Below are 24,000 nucleotides of genomic sequence, written 5' to 3'. Positions count from 1 at the left end.
CCGCCCTCACAGCGGCGTTGAATCAATGAGGGGGGCACGGGAGAGGCTCGCGGAAACCACCTCTCCCCTTGTAGCCGCGATAGGCACGCAAAAAATTTTTGCTAGAGCGCCAAGCACCCACCTCATGCCTAGAGACAAGGGCTCGCCATTAGATCAACTTCGAAATCGCTGAACAGACGCGCTGTAGAATGGCAACCGCTGCCAAGTCTCTTCCGTAGTTGCGTCGGTCGAGTGATCGAAGAAGGTGATCTAAGAGAGGGTCCACGCGTAGGCATTCGTTGGGGGATTCGCGCCGATGGCATAAATTTATGCATTACCCGAGCAACACCGGACGTAGGTGCTAGACGAGGGCTCCCGTTTTAGATCGAGTTTTAAAATCACCAAGTAGAAGCGGTGAGGGCTGGCAACCGCTGCCAAACCTTTTTCCGAAATTGCGCCAGCTGAGTGACAAGAAAACATGATCTAAAGGAGAGCCCAGGAATAGCACCCTCGAGGGTGGGCTTCATGCCCCTCTAATTGATTCAACGTCGGCGTCCACCATTTCAAAATCCGACATATCCATCCGCCCTGACAGCGGCGTTGAATCAATGAGGGGGGCACGGAAGAGGCTCGCGGCAACCACCTCTCCCGTTGTAGCCGCGATAGGCACGCAAAAAATTTTGCTAGAGCGCCAAGCACCCACCTCATGGCTAGAGACAAGGGCTCGCCATTAGATCAACTTCGAAATCGCTGAACAGACGCGCTGTAGAATGGCAACCGCTGCCAAGTCTCTTACGTAGTTGCGTCGGTCGAGTGATCGAAGAAGGTGATCTAAGAGAGGGTCCAAGCGTAGGCATTCGTTGGGGGATTCGCGCCGATGACATAAATTTATGCAATACCCGAGCAACACCGGACGGAGGTGCTAGACGAGGGCTCCCGTTTTAGATCGAGTTTTAAAATCACCGAGTAGACGCGGTGAGGGCTGGCAACCGCTGCCAAACCTTTTTCCGAAATTGCGCCAGCTGAGTGACAAGAAAACATGATCTAAAGGAGAGTCCAGGAATAGCACCCTCGAGGGTGGGCTTCATGCCCCTCTAATTGATTCAACGTCGCCGTCCACCGTTTCAAAATCCGACATATCCATCCGCCCTGACAGCGGCGTTGAATCAATGAGGGGGGCACGGGAGAGGCTCGCGGCAACCACCTCTCCCCTTGTAGCCGCGATAGGCACGCAAAAAAATTTTGCTAGAGCGCCAAGCACCCACCTCATGCCTAGAGACAAGGGCTCGCCATGAGATCAACTTCGAAATCGCTGAACAGACGCGCTGTAGAATGGCAACCGCTGCCAAGTCTCTTCCGTAGTTGCGTCGGTCGAGTGATCGAAGAAGGTGATCTAAGAGAGGGTCCAAGCGTAGGCATTCGTTGGGGGATTCGCGCCGATGGCATAAATTTATGCAATACCCGAGCAACACCGGACGGAGGTGCTAGACGAGGGCTCCCGTTTTAGATCGAGTTTTAAAATCACCTAGTAGACGCGGTGAGGGCTGGCAACCGCTGCCAAACCTTTTTCTGAAATTGCGCCAGCCGAGTGACAAGAAAACATGATCTAAAGGAGAGCCCAGGAATAGCACCCTCGAGGGTGGGCTTCATGCCCCTCTAATTGATTCAACGTCGCCGTCCACCGTTTCAAAATCCGACATATCCATCCGCCCTGACAGCGGCGTTGAATCAATGAGGGGGGCACGGGAGAGGCTCGCGGCAACCGCCTCTCCCGTTGTAGCCGCGATAGGCACGCAAAAAATTTTGCTAGAGCGCCAAGCACCCACCTCATGGCTAGAGACAAGGGCTCACCATTAGATCAACTTCGAAATCGCTGAACAGACGCGCTGTAGAATGGCAACCGCTGCCAAGTCTCTTCCGTAGTTGCGTCGGTCGAGTGATCGAAGAAGGTGATCTAAGAGAGAGTCCAAGCGTAGGCATTCGTTGGGGGATTCGCGCCGATGGCATAAATTTATGCAATACCCGAGCAACACCGGACGGAGGTGCCAGACGAGGGCTCCCGTTTTAGATCGAGTTTTAAAATCACCGAGTAGACGCGGTGAGGGCTGGCAACCGCTGCCAAACCTTTTTCCGAAATTGCGCCAGCTGAGTGACAAGAAAACATGATCTAAAGGAGAGACCAGGAATAGCACCCTCGAGGGTGGGCTTCATGCCCCTCTAATTGATTCAACGTCGCCGTCCACCGTTTCAAAATCCGACATATCCATCCGCCCTGACAGCGGCGTTGAATCAATGAGGGGGGCACGGGAGAGGCTCGCGGCAACCACCTCTCCCGTTGTAGCCGCGATAGGCACGCAAAAAGTTTTGCTAGAGCGCCAAGCACCCACCTCATGCCTAGAGACAAGGGCTCGCCATTAGATCAACTTCGAAATCGCTGAACAGACGCGCTGTAGAATGGCAACCGCTGCCAAGTCTCTTCCGTAGTTGCGTCGGTCGAGTGATCGAAGAAGGTGATCTAAGAGAGGGTCCAAGCGTAGGCATTCGTTGGGGGATTCGCGCCGATGGCATAAATTTATGCAATACCCGAGCAACACCGGACGGAGGTGCTAGACGAGGGCTCCCGTTTTAGATCGAGTTTTAAAATCACCGAGTAGACGCGGTGAGGGCTGGCAACCGCTGCCAAACCTTTTTCCGAAATTGCGCCAGCTGAGTGACAAGAAAACATGATCTAAAGGAGAGTCCAGGAATAGCACCCTCGAGGGTGGGCTTCATGCCCCTCTAATTGATTCAACATCGGCGTCCACCGTTTCGAAATCCGACATATCCATCCGCCCTGACAGCGGCGTTGAATCAATGAGGGGGGCACGGGAGAGGCTCGCGGCAACCACCTCTCCCATTGTAGCCGCGATAGGCACGCAAAAAATTTTGCTAGAGCGCCAAGCACCCACCTCATGGCTAGAGACAAGGGCTCGCCATTAGATCAACTTCGAAATCGCTGAACAGACGCGCTGTAGAATGGCAACCGCTGCCAAGTCTCTTCCGTAGTTGCGTCGGTCGAGTGATCGAAGAAGGTGATCTAAGAGAGGGTCCAAGCGTAGGCATTTGTTGGGGGATTCGCGCCGTTGGCATAATTTTATGCAATACCCGAGCAACACCGGACGGAGGTGCTAGGCGAGGGCTCCCGTTTTAGATCGAGTTTTAAAATCACCAAGTAGACGCGGTGAGGGATGGCAACCGCTGCCAAAACCTTTTTCCGAAATTGCGCCAAGCTGAGCGAGAAGAAAACATGATTTAAAGGAGAGTCGAGGAATAGCACATCCAGGGTGGGCTTCATGCCCCTCTAATTGATTCAACGTCGGCGTCCACCGTTTCAAAATCCGACATATCCATCCGCCTTGACACCGGCGTTGAATCAATGAGAGGGGCACGGGAGAGGCTCGCGGCAACCACCTCTCCTATATAAGCTATTAGTGCGAGGCTCGCTCTGCATTAGAAATTAGCGAACACACCGACATCCGCCTTGAAAATCCAAATCCTTTAAAATTCCTACCAAACAGCCATTCACGACCCAATTTTTTATGAGGTCGGCAGAGGAGCAAAAGATTGTCATCGGTTGGGAGATGTGAGTTCATGGAGCCGAGGGACTGAAATGGTCATCGAGCTGGATGAATTTCACCTTGAAGGGGCCCAATCCAAAAGTTTCGGAGGTCATCTCCTGGAACTCTCGAGAACAAGGCCCATCTTACATGCAAACTCTGCTACTGCGCAAACATAGGTTGCAATTAAAGAGAAATTGCGACGCCGTCACAATGGCCCGAGGCCAATGGCTCCGACTAAGTCAATTTTCTCTTGCAATCACCATGCCGCCGTTCACAGAGAGATCTCCCCATTCACTTGTGACGCGACGCACAGTCCAAGTGCTAGACGCGAGCTCGCCCTTGAAAGAAAGACCACTTTCCAAGACATCCCCCATTTAGTGAAAGAAAGACCACTTTCCAAGACATCCCCCGATGACACATTGGAACGACAACCGCTGTCGAACCATTCCCAATGTTGTGCCGATCGAGTTGGCACAGAGGCGACCTTAGGGAGCTCCCGCGTAGCAATCGGGATGTGCTTTCATACCCATCTCTCACAAAAACCAATCTTAGCTGTGAACAAATTTCGCCGCAATGACACCCATTGGAACGACGACCGCTGTCGAACAACTCCCGAATTTGTGCCCCGATGGAGTGAGAAAGAATAGCAACTTTGGGGAGCCGCGCATCGCAAACGGGCTGCTGCTTCATTCCGCTCTTGTATATAGATCCGATGTCGTTGATTTCGTTTGGAATCCGAGGCTGCATTCGTCCTTGCTCACACAAGCAATGGCTCTTCTCATCGAATGGCCACGGGGAGCTTCCGATCACAAAGGCTCCCTTGTCACTCGTGACGCGCAGCCCAACTGCTTTCCGAAATTGCGCCAGCTGAGTGACAAGAAAACATGATCTAAAGGAGAGTCGAGGAATAGCACCTCGAGGGTGGGCTTCATGCCCCTCCAATTGATTCAACGTCGGCGTCCACCGTTTCAAAATCCGACATTTCCATCCGCCTCGACACCGCCGTTGAATCAATGAGAGGGGCACGGGAGAGGTTCGCGGCAACAACCTCTCCTATATAAGCTATTAGTGCGAGGCTCGCTCTGCATTAGAAATTAGCGAACACGCCGACATCCGCCATAAAAATCCAAATCGTTGAAAATCCTGACCAAACAGCCATCCACGACCCAATTTATTATGAGGTCGTCTAAGGAGCAAAAGATTGTCGTCGGTTAGGAGATGTGAATTCATGGAGCCAAGGGACTGAAATGGTCATCGAGCTCATCCGATCAACTGGATGAATTTCACCTTGAAGGGGCCCAATCCAAAAGTTCCGGAGGTCATCTCCTGGAACTCTCAAGAACAAGGACCGTCTTACTTGCAAACTCTGCTACTGCGCAAACATAGGTTGCAATTAAAGAGAAATTGCCAGGCCATCACAGTGGCCCGAGGCCAATGCTCCGACTAAGTCAATTTTCTCTTGCAATCACCATGCCGCCGTTCACAGAGAGATCTCCCCATTCACTTGCGACGCGACGCACAATCCAAGTGATAGACGCGAGCTCGCCCTTGAAAGGCCAGGCCACTTCCCAAGACATCCCCCGATGACGCATTGGAACGACAACCGCTGTCGAACCATTCCCAATGTTGTGCCGATCGAGTTGGCACAGAGGCGACCTTAGGGAGCTCCCGCGTAGCAATCGGGATGTGCTTTCGTACCCATCTCTCACAAAAACCAATCTTAGCTGTGAACAAATTTAGAATCCAAGGCTCGTATCCATCGATATCGTCGGCACTGGGTCTATATATTCAAAGGCCACGGAGAGGTTCCGATAAGAGAAGCTCCCCTGCTCGCTCGCACAAACATCCCAAATGCTAGACACAAGCTCCCGCCCTTAGCATCGCTCTCCAGATCGCCGCAATGACACATTGGAACGACAACCGCTGTTGAACAACTCCCGAATTTGTGCCGATGGAGTGAGAAAGACGAGCAAGTTTGGGGAGCCGCGCATGGCAAACGGGCTTCTGCTTCATTCCGCTCTTATATATAGATCCGATGTCGTTGATTTCGTTTGGAATCCGAGGCTGCATTCGTCCTTGCTCACACAAGCAATGGCTCTTCTCATCGAATGGTCACGGGGAGCTTCCGATTACAAAGGCTCCCTTGTCACCCGTGATGCGCAGCCCAACTGCTAGACGACGGCTCGCCCTTCAGATCGCTGCCCAGGCAACCACCACAACGGCACCATTGGAACGACAACCGCTGCCGAACCATTCCGAAATTTTTTTGCCAAAGAAGTTGTTGCGAAGAGAACGACTCTGGGGAGAGAGCCCTCGCATAGCAAAATCGGGATGGCTTCACGGTAGCTGGATGGGATTTGAATTCATGGAGCCAAGGGAGTGAAATGGTCATCGAGCTCATCCGATCAACTGGATGAATTTCACCTTGAAGGGGCCCAATCCAGAAGTTCCGGAGGTCATCTCCTGGAACTGTCAAGAACAAAGGCCAATCTTACATGCAAACTCTGCTACTGCGCAAACATAGGTTGCAATTATAGAGAAATTGCAAGGCCGTCACAATGGCCCGAGGCCAATGCTCCGACTACTAAGTCAATTTTCTCTTGCAATCACCATGCCACCGTTCACAGAGAGATCTCCCCATTCACTTGTGACGACGCACAATCCAAGTGCTAGACGCGATCTCGCCCTTGAAAGGCCGCGTTCCAAGACATCCCGATGACACATTGGAATGACAACCGCTGTCGAACCATTCCCAATGTTGTGCCGATCGAGTTGGCACAGAGGCGATCTTAGGGAGCTCCCGCGAATCGATCAGGAAGTGCTTTCGTACCCATCTCTCACAAAAACCAATGTTAGCTGAACAATTTTAGAATCCAAGGCTCGTATCCATCGATATCGTCGGCACTGGGTCTATATTCAAAGGCCGCGGAGAGGTTCCGATAAGAGAAGCTCACCTGCTCTCTTGCACAAACATCCCCAAATGCTAGACGCAAGCTCCAGCCCTTAGCATCGCTCTCCAGATCACCGCAATGACACATTGGAACGACAACCGCTGTCGAACAACTCCCGAATTTGTGCCGATGGAGTGAGAAAGAAGAGCCAGATCGGGTCGACGAAAACGGCTAAGCCAGATCGGGTCGGCCAGCATGGCTCGGCCACCATTTTTTGCCGAGAGCTTTCGATATTAAAGCTCCCATGTAGCCGCGATAAGTACACCATGACAAATTGCTAGAGCGCCGAGCACCCATAGCAAATTGCCATTATACCAAGCAACGCCGGAGTGCTAGACAAGGGCTCACGTTTAGATCAAGTTTTAAAACCACCAAAAAACACACGCCATGGATCGGCAACCGCTGCCTCACCTTTTCCAAAATTGAGTCATCGCAAAACATGATCTAAAGGAGAGCCGAGGAAAAGCACTGAGATCGCTTCATGCCCCTTTCATTCATTCAACATCGGCATACACCGTTTGAAAACCCAACAATCCGATCCGCCTAGACACCAATGTTGAATGAATGAAAGGGGCACGGGAGAGGCTCGCGGCAACAACCTCTCCTATATAAGCTATTAGTGCGAGGCTCGCTCTGCATTAGAAATCTGCGACAGCGCGGAAAAAATCCTTAAAAATCCAATTCAATGAAAAATGTGACCAAACAGCCATCCACGACACCGTTTTTGGAGCTCGCCCAGATCGGCTCGGCCAGAATGGCTCGCCCAGATCGGCTCGGCGAGCATGGCTCGGCCAGATCGGCTCGGCCAGCATGGTGACTTGCTGACTCGGTGAGAGTACTTCGAACTGTCAAGAACAAAGGCCAATCTAACATGCAAACTCTGCTACTGCGCAAACATAGGTTGCAATTATAGAGAAATTGCAAGGCCGTCACAATGGCCCGAGGCCAATGCTCCGACTACTAAGTCAATTTTCTCTTGCAATCGCCATGCCGCCGTTCACAGAGAGATCTCCCCATTCACTTGTGACGACGCACAATTCAAGTGCTAGACGCGAGCTCGCCCTTGAAAGGCCGCGTTCCAAGACATCCCGATGACACATTGGAACGACAACCGCTGTCGAACCATTCCCAATGTTGTGCCGATCGAGTTGGCACAGAGGCGATCTTAGGGAACTCCCGCGTATCGATCGGGAAGTGCTTTCGTACCCATCTCTCACAAAAACCAATGTTAGCTGAACAATTTTATAATCCAAGGCTCGTATCCATCGATATCGTCGGCACTGGGCCTATATTCAAAGGCCACGGAGAGGTTCCGATGAGAGAAGCTCCCCTGCTCGCTTGCACAAACATCCCCAAATGCTAGACGCAAGCTCCCGCACTTAGCATCGCTCTCCAGATCACCGCAATGACACATTGGAACGACAACCGCTGTCGAACAACTCCCGAATTTGTGCCGATGGAGTGAGAAACGAGAGCCAGATCGGGTCGACGAAAACGGCTAAGCCAGATCGGGTCGGCCAGCATGGCTCGGCCACCATTTTTCGCCGAGAGCTTTCGATATTAAAGCTCCCATGTAGCCACGATAAGTACAACATGACAAATTGCTAGAGCGCCGAGCACCCATAGCAAATTGCCATTATACCAAGCAACGCCGGAGTGCTAGACAAGGCCTCACGTTTAGATCAAGTTTTAAAACCACCAAAAACACACGCCATGGATCGGCAACCGCTGCCTCACATTTTCCAAAATTGAGTCATCGCAAAACATGATCTAAAGGAGAGCCGAGGAAAAGCACTGAGATCGCTTCATGCCCATTCCATTCATTCAACATCGGCATACACCGTTTGAAAACCCAACAATCCGATCCGCCTAGACACCAATGTTGAATGAATGAAAGGGGCACGGGAGAGGCTCGCGGCAACAACCTCTCCTATATAAGCTATTAGTGCGAGGCTCGCTCTGCATTAGAAATCTGCGATAGCGCGGACAACTCCCTTAAAAATCCAATTCAATGAAAAATGTGACCAAACAGCAATCCACGACACCGTTTTTGGAGCTCGCCCAGATCGGCTCGCCCAGAATGGCTCGCCCAGATCGGCTCGGCCAGATCGGCTCGGCCAGCATGGTGACTTGCTGACTTGGTGAGAGTACTTCGAACTGTCAAGAACAAAGGCCAATCTAACGTGCAAACTCTGCTACTGCGCAAACATAGGTTGCAATTATAGAGAAATTGCAAGGTCGTCACAATGGCCCGAGGCCAATGCTCCGACCACTAAGTCAATTTTCTCTTGCAATCGCACATGCCGCCGTTCACAGAGAGATCTCCCCAATCACTTGTGACGACGCACAATCCAAGTGCTAGACGCGAGCTCACCCTTGAAAGGCCGCGTTCCAAGACATCCCGATGACACATTGGAACGACAACCGCTGTCGAACCATTCCCAATGTTGTGCCGATCGAGTTGGCACAGAGGCGACCAAACAGCCATCCACGACACCGTTTTTGGAGATCGGCCAGATCGGCTCGGCCAGAACGGCTCGGCCAGAACGGCTCGCCCAGATCGGCTCGGCCAGCAAGGCTCGGCCAGAACGGCTCGCCCAGATCGGCTCGGCCAGAACGGCTCGCCCAGATCGGCTCGGCCAGCAAGGCTCGGCCAGAACGGCTCGCCCAGATCGGCTCGCCCAGATCGGCTCGGCCAGCATGGCTCGGCCGGAACGGGTCGCCCAGATCGGCTCGCCCAGAACGGGTCGCCCAGATCGGCTCGGCCAGATCGGGTCGGCCAGAATGGCTCGCCCAGATCGGCTCGCCCAGATCGGCTCGGCCAGCATGGCTCGGCCAGAACGGCTCGGCCAGATCGGGACGGTGACTTGATGAACGGACTTAGAGATTCGACTTCGTGGGCCGACCTGGCGGGGAGACTTGATGAACGCACTTGAAGGGTCGACTTGGTGGGGTGACTCTATGAACGGACTTAAAGAGTTGACTTGGTGAGATTACTTGGCGGGGTGACTCGATGAAAGGACTTAAAGAGTCGACTTGGTGAGAGTACTTGGTGGGGCGACTTGATGAACGCACTTGAAGAATCGACTTGGTTAGAGTACTTGGTGGGGCGACTTGATGAACGGACTCAAAGAGTCGACTTGGTGAGAGTACCTGCTGGCTCGACTTGATGAGCAGACTTAAAGAGTCAACTTGGTGAGAGTACTTGGTGGGCTGAACTGATGAACGAACATAAAGATTCGGCTTGGTGGGAGTACTTGGTGGGCCGACCTGGTGGGGTGACTTTATGGACGGACTTAAAGAGTCGACTTGGTTAGATTACTTGTTCTGGTGACTTGATGAACGGACTTGAAGAGTCGACTTGGTGGGGTGACTTGATGAAAGGACTTAAAGGGTCGACTTGGTGAGAGTACTTGGCGGAGCGACTTGATGGACGGACTTAAAGGGTCGACTTGGCGGGGTGACTCGATGAACGGACCTAAAGAGTTGACTTGGTGAGAGTACTTGGCGGGGTGAACTGATGAACGGACTTAAAGAGTCGACTTGGTGGGAGTACTTGGTGGGCCGACTTGATGAACGGACTTATAGAGTCGACTTGGTGAGAGTAGTTGTTCTGGCGACTTGATGAACGGACTTAAAGAGTCGGCTTGGCGGGGTGACTTGATGAAAGGACTTAAACAGTCGACTTGGTCGGGTGACTCGATGAACAAACTTAGAGGGTCGACTTTGCGAGGTGACTTGATGAACGGACCTAAAGAGTTGACTTGGTGAGAGTACTCGGTGGGGTGACCTGATGAACAGACTTGGTGAGTCGACTTGGTGAGAGTCCTTGGTGGGCCGACCTGGTTGGGTGACTTCGTGAACTGACTTAAAGAGTCGACTTGGTGGGAGTACTTGGTGGGGTGACTTCATGAACGGACTTCAAGGGTCGACTTGGCGAGGTGACTTGATGAACGGTCCTAAAGAGTTGACTTGGTGAGAGTACTCAGTGTGGTGACTTGATGAAAAGACTTAAAGAGTCGAATTGGTGAGAGTACTTGGTGGGGTGACTTGATGAACGCACTTGAAGGGTCGACTTGGTGGGGTGACTTTATGAACGGACCTAAAGAGTTGACGTGGTGAGAGTGCTTGGTGGGGTGACTTGATGAACATAGTTAAAGAGTCGACTTGGTGAGAGTAGTTGGTCGGGTGACTTGATGAACGCACTCGAAGAATCGACTTGGTTAGAGTACTTGGTGGGGTGACTTGATGAACGGACTTAAAGATTCGACTTGCTGGGCCGACCTGGCGGGGTGACTTGATGAACGGACTTAGAGAGTCGACTTGGTGAGAGTACTTGGTGACTTGGTGGGCCGACCTGGCCGGGTGACTTGATGAACAAACTTAAAGAGTCGACTTGGCGAGAGTACTCGGTGGGCTGACCTGGTCACGTGACTTGATGAACGGACTTAAAGAGTCGACTTGGTGGACCGACTTGGCTGGGTGACTTGATGAACGAACTTAAAGAGTCGACTTGGTGGGTCGAACTAGCGAGGTGACTTGGTGAGAGTACTTGGTGGGCTGACCTGGCAGGGTGACTTGATGAACGAACTTAGAGAGTCGACTTTGTGAGAGTACTTGGTGGGTCGAACTGGCGGGGTGACTTGATGAACGAACTTAAAGAGTCGACCTGGTGAGAGAACTTGGTGGGCCGAGCTGGCGGGGTGAATTGATGAACGAACCTAAAGAGTCGACTTTGTGAGAGTACTTGGTGGGCCGACCTGGCGGGGTGAGTTGATGACCTAACTTAAAGGGTTGACTTGGTGAGAGTAGTTGGTGGGCCGACCTGGCGGGGCGACTTGATGAACGAACTTAAAGAGTCGACTTGGTGAGAGTACTCGGTGGGCTGACCTGATAAACAAACCTAAAGAGTCGACCTGGTGAGAGTACTTGGTGGGCCGACCTGGCGGGGTGACTTGGTGAGCAAACTTAAAGAGTCGACTTGGTGAGAGTAGTTGGTGGGCTGACCTGGCGGGGTGACTTGATGAACGAACTTAAAGAGTCGACCTGGTGGGCCGACTTGGCAGAGTGACTTCATGAACGAACTTAAAGAGTCCACTTGGTGGGCCGACCTGGCGGGGTGACTTGATGAACGAACTTAAAGAGTCGACTTGGTGAGAGTAATTTGTGGGCTGACCTGGCGGGGTGGCTTGATGAGTGAACTTAAAGAGTCGACTTGGTGGGGTGACTTGATGAACGCACTTGAAGGGTCGACTTGGTGGGGTGACTCTACGAACGGACCTAAAGAGTTGACTTGGTGAGAGTACTTGGTGGGGTGACTCGATGAAAGGACTTAAAGAGTCGACTTGGTGAGAGTACTTGGTGGCTCGACTTTATGAGCAGACTTAAAGAGTCCACTTGGTGAGAGTGGGCCTAACAGGGCGATGTGGCGAGTGGGCCTAACGGGGCGAGTTGGTGGGGCGACTTGGCGAGTGGTATTAGAGAGCCGACGTGGTGAGGCGACTCGGCGAGTTGGTTCGTTGAGATGACATGGTGAGCTGACTTGGCGAGTCGACCTGGCGAGCGAACTTAAAGAGTCGACTTGGCAACGTACTCGAGTCGACTTGGTGAGGCGACCTGGCGAGCGGGCTCAAAGAGTCAACATGGTGAGGCGACTCACGGTGAGGAGCTATCCTTGAGGCGACTTGGTGGGCCTACTTGATTAGTCGACTTGGTGAGCCGACCTGACGAGCTGACACGGTGAGCGGGCTTAAAGAGGCGACGGCTTGGTGGGGTAACTCGGCAAGCCAACTTATCGAGGCGAGATGGTGAGTCGACTTGGTGAGCGCACTTAAAGAGTCAACTTCGCGAGGTGACTCGGCGAGTTAGCCCGCTGATGCGACTTGGGCGGGCCGACCTGGCGAACGAACTTAAAGAGGCGACTTGGGCGGGCTGACCTGGTGAGCGAACTTAAAGAGTTGACTTGGCAACGTACTTGAACAAAAGACTTGGTGAGCTGACATGGTGAGTGGGCTTAGAGAAGCAACTCGGCGGGGCGACTTGATGAACGGACTTAAAGGGTCGACTTGGCGGGGTGACTCGATGAACGGACCTAAAGAGTTTACTTGGTGAGAGTACTTGGCGGGGTGAACTGATGAACGGACTTAAAGAGTCGACTTGGTGGGAGTACTTGGTGGGCCGACTTGATGAACGGACTTATAGAGTCGACTTGGTGAGAGTAGTTGTTCTGGCGACTTGATGAACGGACTTAAAGAGTCGGCTTGGCGGGGTGACTTGATGAAAGGACTTAAACAGTCGACTTGGTCGGGTGACTCGATGAACGAACTTAGAGGGTCGACTTTGCGGGGTGACTTGATGAACGGACCTAAAGAGTTGACTTGGTGAGAGTACTCGGTGGGGTGACCTGATGAACAGACTTAGAGAGTCGACTTGGTGAGAGTACTTGGTGGGCCGATCTGGCCGGGTGACTTGATGAACAAACTTAAAGAGTCGACTTGGTGAGAGTACTCGGTGGGCTGACCTGGTCACGTGACTTGATGAACGGACTTAAAGAGTCGACTTGGTGGGCCGACTTGGCCGGGTGACTTGATGAACGAACTTAAAGAGTCGACTTGGTGGGTCGAACTAGCGGGGTGACTTGGTGAGAGTACTTGGTGGGCTGACCTGGCAGGGTGACTTGATGAACGAACTTAGAGAGTCGACTTTGTGAGAGTACTTGGTGGGTCGAACTGGCAGGGTGACTTGATGAACGAACTTAAAGAGTCGACCTGGCGAGAGAACTTGGTGGGCCGAGCTGGCAGGGTGAATTGATGAACGAACCTAAAGAGTCGACTTTGTGAGAGTACTTGGTGGGCCGACCTGGCGGGGTGAGTTGATGACCGAACTTAAAGGGTCGACTTGGTGAGAGTAGTTGGTGGGCCGACCTGGCGGGGCGACTTGATTAACGAACCTAAAGAGTCGACTTGGTGACAGTACTCGGTGGGGTGACCTGATGAACAAACCTAAAGAGTCGATCTGGTGAGAGTACTTGGTGGGCCGACCTGGCGGGGTGACTTGGTGAGCAAACTTAAAGAGTCGACTTGGTGAGAGTAGTTGGTGGGCTGACCTGGCGGGGTGACTTGATGAACGAACTTAAAGAGTCGACCTGGTGGGCCGACTTGGCAGAGTGACTTCATGAACGAACTTAAAGAGTCCACTTGGTGGGCCGACCTGGCGGGGTGACTTGATGAACGAACTTAAAGAGTCGACTTGGTGAGAGTAATTTGTGGGCTGACCTGGCGGGGTGGCTTGATGAGTGAACTTAAAGAGTCGACTTGGTGGGGTGACTTGATGAACGCACTTGAAGGGTCGACTTGGTGGGGTGACTCTACGAACGGACCTAAAGAGTTGACTTGGTGAGAGTACTTGGTGGGGTGACTCGATGAAAGGACTTAAAGAGTCGACTTGGTGAGAGTACTTGGTGGCTCGACTTTATGAGCAGACTTAAAGAGTCCACTTGGTGAGAGTGGGCCTAACAGGGCGATGTGGCGAGTGGGCCTAACGGGGCGAGTTGGTGGGGCGACTTGGCGAGTGGTATTAGAGAGCCGATGTGGTGAGGCGACTCGGCGAGTTGGTTCGTTGAGATGACATGGTGAGCTGACTTGGCGAGTCGACCTGGCGAGCGAACTTAAAGAGTCGACTTGGCAACGTACTCGAGTCGACTTGGTGAGGCGACCTGGCGAGCGGGCTCAAAGAGTCAACATGGTGAGGCGACTGATTGAGTCAACATGGTGAGGCGACTCACGGTGAGGAGCTATCCTTGAGGCGACTTGGTGGGCCTACTTGATTAGTCGACTTGGTGAGCCGACCTGACGAGCTGACACGGTGAGCGGGCTTAAAGAGGCGACGGCTTGGTGGGGTAACTCGGCAAGCCAACTTATCGAGGCGAGATGGTGAGTCGACTTGGTGAGCGCACTTAAAGAGTCAACTTCGCGAGGTGACTCGGCGAGTTAGCCCGCTGATGCGACTTGGGCGGGCCGACCTGGCGAACGAACTTAAAGAGGCGACTTGGGCGGGCTGACCTGGTGAGCGAACTTAAAGAGTTGACTTGGCAACGTACTTGAACAACCGACTTGGTGAGCTGACATGGTGAGTGGGCTTAGAGAAGCAACTCGGCGGGGCGACTTGATGAACGGACTTAAAGGGTCGACTTGGCGGGGTGACTCGATGAACGGACCTAAAGAGTTTACTTGGTGAGAGTACTTGGCGGGGTGAACTGATGAACGGACTTAAAGAGTCGACTTGGTGGGAGTACTTGGTGGGCCGACTTGATGAACGGACTTATAGAGTCGACTTGGTGAGAGTAGTTGTTCTGGCGACTTGATGAACGGACTTAAAGAGTCAGCTTGGCGGGGTGACTTGATGAAAGGACTTAAACAGTCGACTTGGTCGGGTGACTCGATGAACGAACTTAGAGGGTCGACTTTGCGGGGTGACTTGATGAACGGACCTAAAGAGTTGACTTGGTGAGAGTACTCGGTGGGGTGACCTGATGAACAGACTTAGAGAGACGACTTGGTGAGAGTACTTGGTGGGCCGATCTGGCCGGGTGACTTGATGAACAAACTTAAAGAGTCGACTTGGTGAGAGTACTCGGTGGGCTGACCTGGTCACGTGACTTGATGAACGGACTTAAAGAGTTGACTTGGTGGGCCGACTTGGCCGGGTGACTTGATGAACGAACCTAAAGAGTCGACTTGGTGGGTCGAACTAGCGGGGTGACTTGGTGAGAGTACTTGGTGGGCTGACCTGGCAGGGTGACTTGATGAACGAACTTAGAGAGTCGACTTTGTGAGAGTACTTGGTGGGTCGAACTGGCAGGGTGACTTGATGAACGAACTTAAAGAGTCGACCTGGCGAGAGAACTTGGTGGGCCGAGCTGGCAGGGTGAATTGATGAACGAACCTAAAGAGTCGACTTTGTGAGAGTACTTGGTGGGCCGACCTGGCGGGGTGAGTTGATGACCGAACTTAAAGGGTCGACTTGGTGAGAGTAGTTGGTGGGCCGACCTGGCGGGGCGACTTGATTAACGAACCTAAAGAGTCGACTTGGTGAGAGTACTCGGTGGGGTGACCTGATGAACAAACCTAAAGAGTCGACCTGGTGAGAGTACTTGGTGGGCCGACTTGGCGGGGTGACTTGGTGAGCAAACTTAAAGAGTCGACTTGGTGAGAGTAGTTGGTGGGCTGACCTGGCGGGGTGACTTGATGAACGAACTTAAAGAGTCGACCTGGTGGGCCGACTTGGCAGAGTGACTTCATGAACGAACTTAAAGAGTCCACTTGGTGGGCCGACCTGGCGGGGTGACTTGATGAACGAACTTAAAGAGTCGACTTGGTGAGAGTAATTTGTGGGCTGACCTGGCGGGGTGGCTTGATGAGTGAACTTAAAGAGTCGACTTGGTGGGGTGACTTGATGAACGCACTTGAAGGGTCGACTTGGTGGGGTGACTCTACGAACGGACCTAAAGAGTTGACTTGGTGAGAGTACTTGGTGGGGTGACTCGATGAAAGGACTTAAAGAGTCGACTTGGTGAGAGTACTTGGTGGCTCGACTTTATGAGCAGACTTAAAGAGTCCACTTGGTGAGAGTGGGCCTAACAGGGCGATGTGGCGAGTGGGCCTAACGGGGCGAGTTGGTGGGGCGACTTGGCGAGTGGTATTAGAGAGCCGACGTGGTGAGGCGACTCGGCGAGTTGGTTCGTTGAGATGACATGGTGAGCTGACTTGGCGAGTCGACCTGGCGAGCGAACTTAAAGAGTCGACTTGGCAACGTACTCGAGTCGACTTGGTGAGGCGACCTGGCGAGCGGGCTCAAAGAGTCAACATGGTGAGGCGACTCACGGTGAGGAGCTATCCTTGAGGCGACTTGGTGGGCCTACTTGATTAGTCGACTTGGTGAGCCGACCTGACGAGCTGACACGGTGAGCGGGCTTAAAGAGGCGACGGCTTGGTGGGGTAACTCGGCAAGCCAACTTATCGAGGCGAGATGGTGAGTCGACTTGGTGAGCGCACTTAAAGAGTCAACTTCGCGAGGTGACTCGGCGAGTTAGCCCGCTGATGCGACTTGGGCGGGCCGACCTGGCGAACGAACTTAAAGAGGCGACTTGGGCGGGCTGACCTGGTGAGCGAACTTAAAGAGTTGACTTGGCAACGTACTTGAACAACCGACTTGGTGAGCTGACATGGTGAGTGGGCTTAGAGAAGCAACTCGGCGGGGCGACTTGATGAACGGACTTAAAGGGTCGACTTGGCGGGGTGACTCGATGAACGGACCTAAAGAGTTGACTTGGTGAGAGTACTTGGCGGGGTGAACTGATGAACGGACTTAAAGAGTCGACTTGGTGGGAGTACTTGGTGGGCCGACTTGATGAACGGACTTATAGAGTCGACTTGGTGAGAGTAGTTGTTCTGGCGACTTGATGAACGGACTTAAAGAGTCGGCTTGGCGGGGTGACTTGATGAAAGGACTTAAACAGTCGACTTGGTCGGGTGACTCGATGAACGAACTTAGAGGGTCGACTTTGCGGGGTGACTTGATGAACGGACCTAAAGAGTTGACTTGGTGAGAGTACTCGGTGGGGTGACCTGATGAACAGACTTAGAGAGTCGACTTGGTGAGAGTACTTGGTGGGCCGATCTGGCCGGGTGACTTGATGAACAAACTTAAAGAGTCGACTTGGTGAGAGTACTCGGTGGGCTGACCTGGTCACGTGACTTGATGAACGGACTTAAAGAGTCGACTTGGTGGGCCGACTTGGCCGGGTGACTTGATGAACGAACTTAAAGAGTCGACTTGGTGGGTCGAACTAGCGGGGTGACTTGGTGAGAGTACTTGGTGGGCTGACCTGGCAGGGTGACTTGATGAACGAACTTAGAGAGTCGAACCTGTGAGAGTACTTGGTGGGTCGAACTGGCAGGGTGACTTGATGAACGAACTTAAAGAGTCGACCTGGCGAGAGAACTTGGTGGGCCGAGCTGGCAGGGTGAATTGATGAACGAACCTAAAGAGTCGACTTTGTGAGAGTACTTGGTGGGCCGACCTGGCGGGGTGAGTTGATGATCGAACTTAAAGGGTCGACTTGGTGAGAGTAGTTGGTGGGCCGACCTGGCGGGGCGACTTGATTAATGAACCTAAAGACTCGACTTGGTGAGAGTACTCGGTGGGGTGACCTGATGAACAAACCTGAAGAGTCGACCTGGTGAGAGTACTTGGTGGGCCGACTTGGCGGGGTGACTTGGTGAGCAAACTTAAAGAGTCGACTTGGTGAGAGTAGTTGGTGGGCTGACCTGGCGGGGTGACTTGATGAACGAACTTAAAGAGTCGACCTGGTGGGCCGACTTGGCAGAGTGACTTCATGAACGAACTTAAAGAGTCCACTTGGTGGGCCGACCTGGCGGGGTGACTTGATGAACGAACTTAAAGAGTCGACTTGGTGAGAGTAATTTGTGGGCTGACCTGGCGGGGTGGCTTGATGAGTGAACTTAAAGAGACGACTTGGTGGGGTGACTTGATGAACGCACTTGAAGGGTCGACTTGGTGGGGTGACTCTACGAACGGACCTAAAGAGTTGACTTGGTGAGAGTACTTGGTGGGGTGACTCGATGAAAGGACTTAAAGAGTCGACTTGGTGAGAGTACTTGGTGGCTCGACTTTATGAGCAGACTTAAAGAGTCCACTTGGTGAGAGTGGGCCTAACAGGGCGATGTGGCGAGTGGGCCTAACGGGGCGAGTTGGTGGGGCGACTTGGCGAGTGGTATTAGAGAGCCGACGTGGTGAGGCGACTCGGCGAGTTGGTTCGTTGAGATGACATGGTGAGCTGACTTGGCGAGTCGACCTGGCGAGCGAACTTAAAGAGTCGACTTGGCAACGTACTCGAGTCAACTTGGTGAGGCGACCTGGCGAGCGGGCTCAAAGAGTCGACATGGTGAGGCGACTCACGGTGAGGAGCTATCCTTGAGGCGACTTGGTGGGCCTACTTGATTAGTCGACTTGGTGAGCCGACTTGACGAGCTGACACGGTGAGCGGGCTTAAAGAGGTGACGGCTTGGTGGGGTAACTCGGCAAGCCAACTTATCGAGGCGAGATGGTGAGTCGACTTGGTGAGCTGACTTGGTGAGCGCACTTAAAGAGTCAACTTCGTGAGGTGACTCGGCGAGTTAGCCCGCTAATGCGACTTGGGCGGGCCGACCTGGCGAACGAACTTAAAGAGGCGACTTGGGCGGGCTGACCTGGTGAGCGAACTTAAAGAGTTGACTTGGCAACGTACTTGAACAACCAACTTGGTGAGCTGACATGGTGAGTGGGCTTAGAGAAGCAACTCGGCGGGGCGACTTGATGAACGGACTTAAAGGGTCGACTTGGCGGGTGACTCGATGAACGGACCTAAAGAGTTGACTTGGTGAGAGTACTTGGCGGGGTGAACTGATGAACGGACTTAAAGAGTCGACTTGGTGGGAGTACTTGGTGGGCCGACTTGATGAACGGACTTATAGAGTCGACTTGGTGAGAGTAGTTGTTCTGGCGACTTGATGAACGGACTTAAAGAGTCGGCTTGGCGGGGTGACTTGATGAAAGGACTTAAACAGTCGACTTGGTCGGGTGACTCGATGAACGAACTTAGAGGGTCGACTTTGCGGGGTGACTTGATGAACGGACCTAAAGAGTTGACTTGGTGAGAGTACTCGGTGGGGTGACCTGATGAACAGACTTAGAGAGTCGACTTGGTGAGATTCGACTTGGTGAGAGTCCTTGGTGGGCTGACCTGGTTGGGTGACTTCGTGAACTGACTTAAAGAGTCGACTTGGTGGGGTGACTTCATGAACGGACTTCAAGGGTCGACTTGGCGAGGTGACTTGATGAACGGTCCTAAAGAGTTGACTTGGTGAGAGTACTTGGTGTGGTGACTTGATGAAAAGACTTAAAGAGTCGAATTGGTGAGAGTACTTGGTGGGGTGACTTGATGAACGCACTTGAAGGGTCGACTTGGTGGGGTGACTTTATGAACGGACCTAAAGAGTTGACGTGGTGAGATTGCTTGGTGGGGTGACTTGATGAACATAGTTAAAGAGTCGACTTGGTGAGAGTAGTTGGTCGGGTGACTTGATGAACGCACTCGAAGAATCGACTTGGTTAGAGTACTTGGTGGGGTGACTTGATGAACGGACTTAAAGATTCGACTTGCTGGGCCGACCTGGCGGGGTGACTTGATGAACGGACTTAGAGAGTCGACTTGGTGAGAGTACTTGGTGACTTGGTGGGCCGACCTGGCCAGGTGACTTGATGAACAAACTTCAAGAGTCGACTTGGCGAGAGTACTCGGTGGGCTGACCTGGTCACGTGACTTGATGAACGGACTTAAAGAGTCGACTTGGTGGGCCGACTTGGCCGGGTGACTTGATGAACGAACTTAAAGAGTCGACTTGGTGGGCCGAACTAGCGGGGTGACTTGGTGAGAGTACTTGGTGGGCTGACCTGGTAGGGTGACTTGATGAACGAACTTAGAGAGTCGACTTTGTGAGAGTACTTGGTGGGTCGAACTGGTGGGGTGACTTGATGAACGAACTTAAAGAGTCGACCTGGTGAGAGAACTTGGTGGGCCGAGCTGGCGGGGTGAATTGATGAACGAACCTAAAGAGTCGACTTTGTGAGAGTACTTGGTGGGCCGACCTGGCGGGGTGAGTTGATGACCTAACTTAAAGGGTCGACTTGGTGAGAGTAGTTGGTGGGCCGACCTGGCGGGGCGACTTGATGAACGAACTTAAAGAGTCGACTTGGTGAGAGTACTCGGTGGGGTGACCTGATAAACAAACCTAAAGAGTCGACCTGGTGAGAGTACTTGGTGGGCCGACCTGGCGGGGTGACTTGGTGAGCAAACTTAAAGAGTCGACTTGGTGAGAGTAGTTGGTGGGCTGACCTGGCGGGGTGACTTGATGAACGAACTTAAAGAGTCGACCTGGTGGGCCGACTTGGCAGAGTGACTTCATGAGCGAACTTAAAGAGTCCACTTGGTGGGCCGACCTGGCGAGGTGACTTGATGAACGAACTTAAAGAGTCGACTTGGTGAGAGTAATTTGTGGGCTGACCTGGCGGGGTGACTTGATGAATGAACTTAAAGAGTCGACTTGGTGGGGTGACTTGATGAACGCACTTGAAGGGTCGACTTGGTGGGGTGACTCTATGAACGGACCTAAAGAGTTGACTTGGTGAGAGTACTTGGTGGGGTGACTGGATGAAAGGACTTAAAGAGTCGACTTGGTGAGAGTACTTGGTGGCTCGACTTTATGAGCAGACTTAAAGAGTCCACTTGGTGAGAGTGGGCCTAACGGGGCGATGTGGCGAGTGGGCCTAACGAGGCGAGTTGGTGGGGCGACTTGGCGAGTGGTATTAGAGAGCCGACGTGGTGAGGCGACTCGGCGAGTTGGTTCGTTGAGATGACATGGTGAGCTGACTTGGCGAGCGAACTTAAAGAGTCGACTTGGCAACGTACTCGAGTCGACTTGGTGAGGCGACCTGGTGAGCGGGCTCAAAGAGTCAACATGGTGAGGCGACTCACGGTGAGGAGCTATCCTTGAGGCGACTTGGTGGGCCTACTTGATTAGTCGACTTGGTGAGCCGACCTGACGAGCTGACACGGTGAGCGGGCTTAAAGAGGCGACAGCTTGGTGGGGTAACTCGGCAAGCCAACTTATCGAGGCGAGATGGTGAGTCGACTTGGTGAGCGCACTTAAAGAGTCAACTTCGCGAGGTGACTCGGCGAGTTAGCCCGCTGATGCGACTTGGGCGGGCCGACCTGGCGAACGAACTTAAAGAGGCGACTTGGGCGGGCTGACCTGGTGAGCGAACTTAAAGAGTTGACTTGGCAACGTACTTGAACAACCGACTTGGTGAGCTGACATGGTGAGTGGGCTTAGAGAAGCAACTCGGCGGGGCGACTTGATGAACGGACTTAAAGGGTCGACTTGGCGGGGTGACTCGATGAACGGACCTAAAGAGTTTACTTGGTGAGAGTACTTGGCGGGGTGAACTGATGAACGGACTTAAAGAGTCGACTTGGTGGGAGTACTTGGTGGGCCGACTTGATGAACGGACTTATAGAGTCGACTTGGTGAGAGTAGTTGTTCTGGCGACTTGATGAACGGACTTAAAGAGTCGGCTTGGCGGGGTGACTTGATGAAAGGACTTAAACAGTCGACTTGGTCGGGTGACTCGATGAACGAACTTAGAGGGTCGACTTTGCGGGGTGACTTGATGAACGGACCTAAAGAGTTGACTTGGTGAGAGTACTCGGTGGGGTGACCTGATGAACAGACTTAGAGAGTCGACTTGGTGAGAGTACTTGGTGGGCCGATCTGGCCGGGTGACTTGATGAACAAACTTAAAGAGTCGACTTGGTGAGAGTACTCGGTGGGCTGACCTGGTCACGTGACTTGATGAACGGACTTAAAGAGTCGACTTGGTGGGCCGACTTGGCCGGGTGACTTGATGAACGAACTTAAAGAGTCGACTTGGTGGGTCGAACTAGCGGGGTGACTTGGTGAGAGTACTTGGTGGGCTGACCTGGCAGGGTGACTTGATGAACGAACTTAGAGAGTCGACTTTGTGAGAGTACTTGGTGGGTCGAACTGGCAGGGTGACTTGATGAACGAACTTAAAGAGTCGACCTGGGGAGAGAACTTGGTGGGCCGAGCTGGCAGGGTGAATTGATGAACGAACCTAAAGAGTCGACTTTGTGAGAGTACTTGGTGGGCCGACCTGGCGGGGTGAGTTGATGACCGAACTTAAAGGGTCGACTTGGTGAGAGTAGTTGGTGGGCCGACCTGGCGGGGCGACTTGATTAACGAACCTAAAGAGTCGACTTGGTGAGAGTACTCGGTGGGGTGACCTGATGAACAAACCTAAAGAGTCGACCTGGTGAGAGTACTTGGTGGGCCGACCTGGCGGGGTGACTTGGTGAGCAAACTTAAAGAGTCGACTTGGTGAGAGTAGTTGGTGGGCTGACCTGGCGGGGTGACTTGATGAACGAACTTAAAGAGTCGACCTGGTGGGCCGACTTGGCAGAGTGACTTCATGAACGAACTTAAAGAGTCCACTTGGTGGGCCGACCTGGCGGGGTGACTTGATGAACGAACTTAAAGAGTCGACTTGGTGAGAGTAATTTGTGGGCTGACCTGGCGGGGTGGCTTGATGAGTGAACTTAAAGAGTCGACTTGGTGGGGTGACTTGATGAACGCACTTGAAGGGTCGACTTGGTGGGGTGACTCTACGAACGGACCTAAAGAGTTGACTTGGCGAGAGTACTTGGTGGGGTGACTCGATGAAAGGACTTAAAGAGTCGACTTGGTGAGAGTACTTGGTGGCTCGACTTTATGAGCAGACTTAAAGAGTCCACTTGGTGAGAGTGGGCCTAACAGGGCGATGTGGCGAGTGGGCCTAACGGGGCGAGTTGGTGGGGCGACTTGGCGAGTGGTATTAGAGAGCCGACGTGGTGAGGCGACTCGGCGAGTTGGTTCGTTGAGATGACATGGTGAGCTGACTTGGCGAGTCGACCTGGCGAGCGAACTTAAAGAGTCGACTTGGCAACGTACTCGAGTCGACTTGGTGAGGCGACCTGGCGAGCGGGCTCAAAGAGTCAACATGGTGAGGCGACTCATTGAGTCAACATGGTGAGGCGACTCATGGTGAGGAGCTATCCTTGAGGCGACTTGGTGGGCCTACTTGATTAGTCGACTTGGTGAGCCGACCTGACGAGCTGACACGGTGAGCGGGCTTAAAGAGGCGACGACTTGGTGCGGTAACTCGGCAAGCCAACTTATCGAGGCGAGATGGACAGTCGACTTGGTGAGCGCACTTAAAGAGTCAACTTCGCGAGGTGACTCGGCGAGTTAGCCCGCTGATGCGACTTGGGCGGGCCGACCTGGCGAACGAACTTAAAGAGGCGACTTGGGCGGGCTGACCTGGTGAGCGAACTTAAAGAGTTGACTTGGCAACGTACTTGAACAACCGACTTGGTGAGCTGACATGGTGAGTGGGCTTAGAGAAGCAACTCGGCGGGGCAACTTGGCGAGCACACCTGCTGGGGCAAGGTGGTAAAACGACTATGTGATTCGACTTGGTGAGCTGACTTAGGGAGCTGAGTTGGTGAGCGAACTTAAGGGGTCGACTTGGTGAGGCAACCTGAATAGTCGACTCGGTGAGGTGACTTGGGGAGCCGACATGGTGAGCGGTCTTAAAGAAGAGGCGACCTGGTGGGGCAACCTGGTGAGGCGAGACGATAAGTCATCTTGGTGAGCCGGCTTGACGAGCTGTGAGTGGACTTAAAGAGTCAATTCTTGATTTGGCAAAAGACCACATGGTTAGATGACTTGGTGAGCCGACCTGGCTAGCAAAATTGGCAAGCAAACTTATAGAATCGACTTGCTGTCCCCAGCCAG

The sequence above is a fragment of the Cupressus sempervirens genome, chromosome 1 (assembly GCF_028749045.1).
Source record: "Cupressus sempervirens isolate cs-2001-9-10 chromosome 1, ASM2874904v1, whole genome shotgun sequence".
NCBI classification, from domain to species: domain Eukaryota; kingdom Viridiplantae; phylum Streptophyta; class Pinopsida; order Cupressales; family Cupressaceae; genus Cupressus; species Cupressus sempervirens.
The sequence above is the reverse complement of the archived record's forward strand: the minus strand, read 5'-3'. Positions refer to the sequence as shown.